Source organism: Syngnathus typhle, linkage group LG10, assembly GCF_033458585.1.
Source record: "Syngnathus typhle isolate RoL2023-S1 ecotype Sweden linkage group LG10, RoL_Styp_1.0, whole genome shotgun sequence".
NCBI lineage: Eukaryota > Metazoa > Chordata > Actinopteri > Syngnathiformes > Syngnathidae > Syngnathus > Syngnathus typhle.
Window position 1 is genome coordinate 12,760,183 of NC_083747.1, and position 6,584 is coordinate 12,766,766.

The window sequence follows — 6,584 nt, forward strand, 5'->3', positions numbered from 1 at the left end:
TGCAATGACATAAGGGCTTGTTGATAAGCTATTGCAGCATGTGGACGTTTCCCAGGATCTTCAAGTGCGCTTGACAATCGTGAAATACAAATGTAGAGCCAGGTCTTTCTTCATTGGAAAAACAACTCAAATGAACAGCTGGCCAAACTGCAGAATTCTTTATCTTTCATCTAATCAAGCACATTGTTGGAGATGTTGGTTGGGGAGAGGCATACCATTTGTTTGAATAAAATCTAATTATGAAATCTGCTGGTATGTCGGGTATCACTGCGCAGTTTCAAAAGATGAACCCAGAGCATCCAAAAAACGCACAATAAATAATCCCATTAAACAGGGATGAGAATCTTCAGCGGATTTCCGTGTTTTTTTTCCGTCGGGAGTACCGTTTTTTTCCGTGTATAGTGCGCCCCCATGTATAATACGCACCCTAAAAATGGCATGCTGACGCTGGAAAAAAGCCTGTACCCATGTATAATACGCACCCAATTTTTATGAATTTTTTAAAATTTTTTTTTTTTTTTTTTTTTTAAGTCCCAATGATCGTCACACACGCAGGGAGGCAATGGGTCCCATTTTTATAGTCTTTGGTATGGTCTTAACTAGGCTGGATGTAATTTTGTTTGTTGGCGTTGATTTCTCTGACCGCCCATAACCGCCCGTCCTTTCTTCTCTGCTGTTCACTTCAAACACGCTCCATGTGACCGCAATGCTCTCGTATCAGACAAGGCTTGCTCGATCACCTGCTCGTTTGCTGTCTGTCACAATGTACCCTACACAAATCCGAAACATTTGTTGCGGCTCCGAGTCTCGACGAGGGGCAAGTTTTGGTTTCCAAGGGTGTTTTTATTCCTCTTCAACGTCTCTCCCATACAGAGCCGCCTTTTTCACGTCCGCACGCCTCTTTCCCGTGCGCGCACGGAGCGCGGTGGTGCGTTTATGGGCAGTCGGAGAAATCAACGCCAACAAAAAAAATTACATCCAGCCTAGTTAAGACCATACCAAAGACTATAAAAATGGGACCCATTGCCTCCCTGCGTGTGTGACGATCATTGGGACTTAAAAAAAATATATAAAAAATTTAAAAAAATTTGTACCCATGTATAATGCGCACCCCCGATTTTAGGACAATAAATTAGTTAAATTTTGCGCACTATACACGGAAAAAAACGGTCTCATTTTCGTGACTCGTGTAGATCCGTTGAGAAAATTGTTTTTATATGAGAAAAAAGACGAGGATCGTGCGAGGGAAATAGACAAGTCGAACGGGATCAGGAACTGCTTCAGCTGGGCATGGCTCGAGAGCAGCGTCATCTTACAACTCGGAACACAAAGACGCTCTTAAACCAATGCGACAGTGAGCGCCCGGCGCGCTGCGGTTGCGTGATCGCACTAAATTAAGATCCCTGTGCACTGAGGTCCACTTCAATTTTGGAAAGTACATCAGGACTTGAAAAATAATTTCTAAATTTCAGCGACCACTCTGTCACAATAATGCGACCAGCGCGGTGCAGTTGCGCGTTCGGCGACGCGCTACGTTTGCGCGTTCGGCGACGCGCTACGTTTGCGCGTTCGACGGTGCGCTGCAGTTGCGCTATCGGACAAAATTAAGCTCCCTGCACACTTAGGTCGAAAACCGAGGGTTGACTGTATTATATTCACCTTGGTATCCCACCAAGCAGGAATATATTTTTAACAAAAGTGTTGAAATTGAGTGATGAAATTAATGGGTTCTGGGTTGCTACACTGCCAAAATCGGGCATGCGACCCCCAGATCCCGGCTACCTTTTAGTGTTTTTTTTCATTTGCCGTTCTCATCGCTGATTAAATGAAGTGCCTGATTTTAGGACTTTATCTGATGGAAATTCTTTACCTGATAGAAATTCTGCTTACCCGAGAGGGGCTAACATAACCTAACAGCTAAGCGCTATTGGAACAGAAAATGGCTATCATATAAAAAAAAAGTCAAACAAAGTTGATTTTGCACAGCTCTGATATGTGGCCGTATGTTTTTGAGCTGCCGTATCTAAAGACTTCAATCAACATTTGAGCTTGTGAACAGTCCATCTGCAGAAGCCTTCCACAGCACAATGTCAAGGTCAGCGACTCAAAAAACAAATATTACAAACAGCTAAATTTAGACACACACATACATCACAAATCCTTACCGAACCCCACAAATATAAAGTTGTCCCAACAAAATACAGTTATTATTGGTGAGTGTTTAGTTACGCAATAAAAATACTCTTCAGTTCTGCTGGGCTTGCCTTGATGACGGACATTTCACCATCACTCACTCAGCATTTTCTGACTTGACCCTTTTCACAGTTCCAACACAACCTTGGGGGTGTGCCTAAAAGAGAGGCAGGAGAGCACCTTTCAATATAACGGAGGCACCAGGCTGAAGTCCTCATCCACAGGATCCCTTGGCAACCATGAGGTGCCTGGTCTTTGTTCTGCTCGTCGGAGCCGCCTGTGAGTAAACCTTCCCTCATCGCCTTACTTGACATTCGCTCGGTTAATGAGTTCGCGGCTCCATTTGCAGTTGCCACCGAAGACGACAAGATCGTCAGAGGCTACGAGTGCACGCCCCACTCGCAGCCCCATCAGGTGTCTCTGAACTCTGGCTACTTCTATGGAGGCTCCCTGGTCAACGAGAACTGGGTTGTGTCTGCCGCTCACTGATACAAGTCGTACGTACATCCCCCCGCCCCCAACCGATCAATTTACCTCAATCCCATGAACCCCCTTTTCAAACCTTGAATGCTCTCCAGCCGCGTGTAGGTGCGTCTGGGCGAGCATCACATCAAGGTCAACGAGGGAACCGAGCAGTTCATTTGTTCCTCTCGGGTCATCCGCTACCCCTGCTACAGCTCCTACGACATTGACAATGACATCATGCTGATTAAGCTAAGCAGACCCGCCACGCTCAACCAGTATGTGAAGCCCGTGGCCCTGCCCAGCAGCTGCGCCCCCGCCGGCACCATGTGCAAAGTCTCCGGATGGGGCAACACCATAAGCTCCTGTGAGTCCCACAGTCAAAGATTTTAAGATCAAATTCCTCTCCTCTTGAGTGGGCATCTTTGATCTTTAGAACTTCAGAACTAGATGCATCTTTAATGACTGAATGTTACACTAGATGGGCAGTGGATGAGCGCTGATCCATACTCATGGCCTTCTTTGGTTCATGCCTAGCCAAGTTTTGTGTGATCCGTCAGAACATCTTGAATCCAAGCTTAGGTTCACCATTCTACATTGTGGCCTATGTTCCAGCCGCCGACAGGAACTAGCTGCAGTGCCTGGACATCCCCATCCTGTCAGACAAAGACTGTAACAACTCCTATCCTCTTCTGGCATGATCACCGATGCCATGTTCCGCGCCGGATACCTGGAGGGAGGCAAGGACTCATGCCAGGTACCGAGCGCCAAAAATAACTTCTCAAAATTTGTCTTCAACCCTTCAGGAATTGATGTCAAAGGTTGAGCGTTAAGCATTTGAACCCTCAAACACGAATTTTGTGCCGCCGCCAGGGTGACTCCGGGGGCCCCGGGGTGTGCAACAGCGAGCTTCAGGGTGTTGTGTCTTGGGGTTTCGGCTGTGCCGAGAAGGACCCCCCGGGAGTCTATGCCAAGGTACACGGGATAAAGTAATTGAATCGAATTGATCCATTAAGGTTTGGAGTGGTAGAAACATGGATTCCGCCAATTTGCATAGTTATGTGTCCAAATTTGTGGGAACAGCTTTTGGTAGGCCAAGACAAATAAAACCTTCCAGACAAATACCAACATTGGGTAGCAAGTAGGGGTGTAAATCGTGGGTTTTGTCACGATACGATATCATATCGATACAAAGAACTACGATACGATATTTGCCGATATCTTAAAGCCTGGTGCGATACATTCACAATATATCACGATATAGTGCTCTACGATCGATATATATATATATATATATATATATATATATATATATATATATATATATAAATAAATATAAAATATAGAACAATATCCTGATTTATAACAATTAATACGCAAAATCAACAGGTTCTGCAAACTCTTTATTTAGGAAATTACAAGAGTATTGTAGTATACAAAGTGCTTATTTTAACACTGAACTTTTATGTCGTGTTTTTTCTTTAAATATAAATATAGAGATTTGTGGTCCCTGAATATTTGATCACCGCATGGCAGGATTTACAAACTGCACGTGTCTTGTCCGTTGAGCCATCTTTTCTTTGGAATCCAAAGTGCTTCCAAACGAATGACTTGAAGCCTAAAGGGGAGCAAATTTCCTCGTCTTTTTGGACACTAGCCATAGCACCAGCCCAGGAGCCGCGTACTAGTTGTCGACTCCCCTTTCACGTGCCTGCTCTGCTCACAACACAACAACGCCGCGCACTGCTCCCGGAAAAAGGAAGCAAGCAACAATGAACTGGATTTCAAAATAAAGTCGCGTCTAATGTCCGAGGTCAAACACGGCGATATAAATCGATGTTTACGTTTAGCATCGATGCCAATAAATCGTAGAGCATTATATCGATTAATCGATGTGTATCGATGAATCGTTACACCCCTAGTAGCAAGTGTTATCAAGATGTTCCTAAGTGGGAAGCCTGACAGTTTCTGGATTCAAAACTCAACTCAGGCCTTCCTGAGTTTTCATTTCTTGTATATCCGATGACCCACTGACGGGACTTACAAGTCAAACGGCCCCTTTGTGAGCAAAGTAACAAACGTGTCCATCCACACAGGTCTGCCTTTTCAACGAGTAGCTGGAGAGCACCATGTCGAGTTATTAAGCCCCTTCCTGTGACGATCGCCTCTTCCTCTGCCAACTACCTCAACTGCAATATCTTTTTGCCACCCACAATGTCACACGATTTCCCCCCAGATGTGCAGGAAACTTTCCATTGTGGAAATCCAGTTCCATACAATTGGTTGCATCATATCTCAGCTGCACTCCATCACTGAAAACAGCCTTAAATGCTCAAAAAAACTAATATTGATCCTCAATTCAGAAGACCACGTCAAGGTCACAAAGCTGCTTACAACTAAATAGAACTTATTTTGTGGCCAAACTGAACTGCTCTATCGCAATAAAGTATCACTTTCAAACGAGTATTGCGAAGTTTTCCCATCAGCACCATGCCAGGAGTTTTATTGGTCTGCAGGACCAGGGCAAAGACTTAATAGTTGGCAGTCAATAAAAAGCCTCATAGAAACGCTCCAATTGGAACCAAACCAAAAGGGTGTTGAAGCTCAAACTTGTTCATCTTAAACTCTAAATCGGCATGCATTATTATTATTTTGTTCAATTTACCATGCATTATTATGATTGATTAACCATGCATTAGTCGTCTTGTTAGTTACCATGTGTTATTATTCTGTTTAAGTTACCATGCATTCTTCTTCTTGACTTAACATGTGATTGTGATTTACCATGCATTATTATTACTTTGTTCAATTTACCATGCATTATTATGATTGATTAACCATGCATTAGTCGTCTTGTTAGATTGACCACGTGTTATTATTCTGTTTAAGTTACCATCCATCTTCTTCTTCTTGACTTAACATGTGATATTATGATTTACCATGCAATATTATTATTTTGTTCAATTTACCATGTTATTCTCTTAGATTTACCATGCATTTTCATAATTGATATTTCATTTACTTATTGTTAAATTTACCATGCATTATTATTCCATCTGTTGTTTGACCATGTTTAATTGACCCCAAAAAAACAATAAAATAAGAAAGACAATTGGTGTCACCTGTTAACTCATTGAATAGTTTACTGATTTGGACAGGGCAATTTTATAATCTGGTCAATTAGATCATACTTTATTACTCCTGATGTACGATTATTAGTCAGACCTCCTCATGACGCCATTTCGGTGCATTTTTGCATGGCTCTTTGTAACAATCTGGAAAAAGAGATGCTCTCTATTGCTTTCCACGTCATGAAATCCATCCATTGTCCTGAAGTGCTTATCCTCACGCAGCTAGCCTATTCCAGCTGGGGGCACATCCTGAACTGGGTGCCAGGCAGTGGCAGGACTCACATCATTCCTATCCCCCCTTCCAAAAAAAAAATAAAAATAAAAACAAGTAGGAGCGGTCAATCGGCCTGTCATGAATGTTTTTGAAATGTGGGAGGAAACCTGCGCATGCAAACATGCAAACCCCACACGAGATGGCACTATAGCCTGCGCTTAATGTCATCATCGGCGGTCACTCGGGACGAGTATGACGGTCTTCTTCTCAGGGTCATCTACTTGTGGGTCCGCAGGTGGGCGTAGAGGCCGATCCGGGATCCACATATTTTTGTGCAGTGTGGGCAGGGGAATGTGGTGGTGGGTTGTGGTCGTGCTGGAGCCTGTTTTTGTCTTTCCTTTCCGAGTTGTCGTTTGGTTTCTGCGACACGGCGGAGTTCCTTTTCGTGATGTGCTGCACCTTCTTGCACCGCTGCCCTCCAGCAGTTCCTGTTCAAGGCGATGCGCTCCCAGTCCCGAGATGTTATTTGGAATTTCTTGAGATTGGTCTTGAGGTTGTCCTTAAAACGTTTCTTTTGCCCGCCC

At 43.8% G+C, this 6,584-nt stretch overlaps 1 pseudogene; it reads left to right on the forward strand.

The window, feature by feature from the left end:
• The first annotated feature begins 2,372 nt into the window (after window positions 1-2,372).
• Window positions 2,373-5,754, forward strand: LOC133161352 (trypsin-1-like; annotated as a pseudogene).
• The last annotated feature ends 830 nt before the right edge of the window (window positions 5,755-6,584 follow it).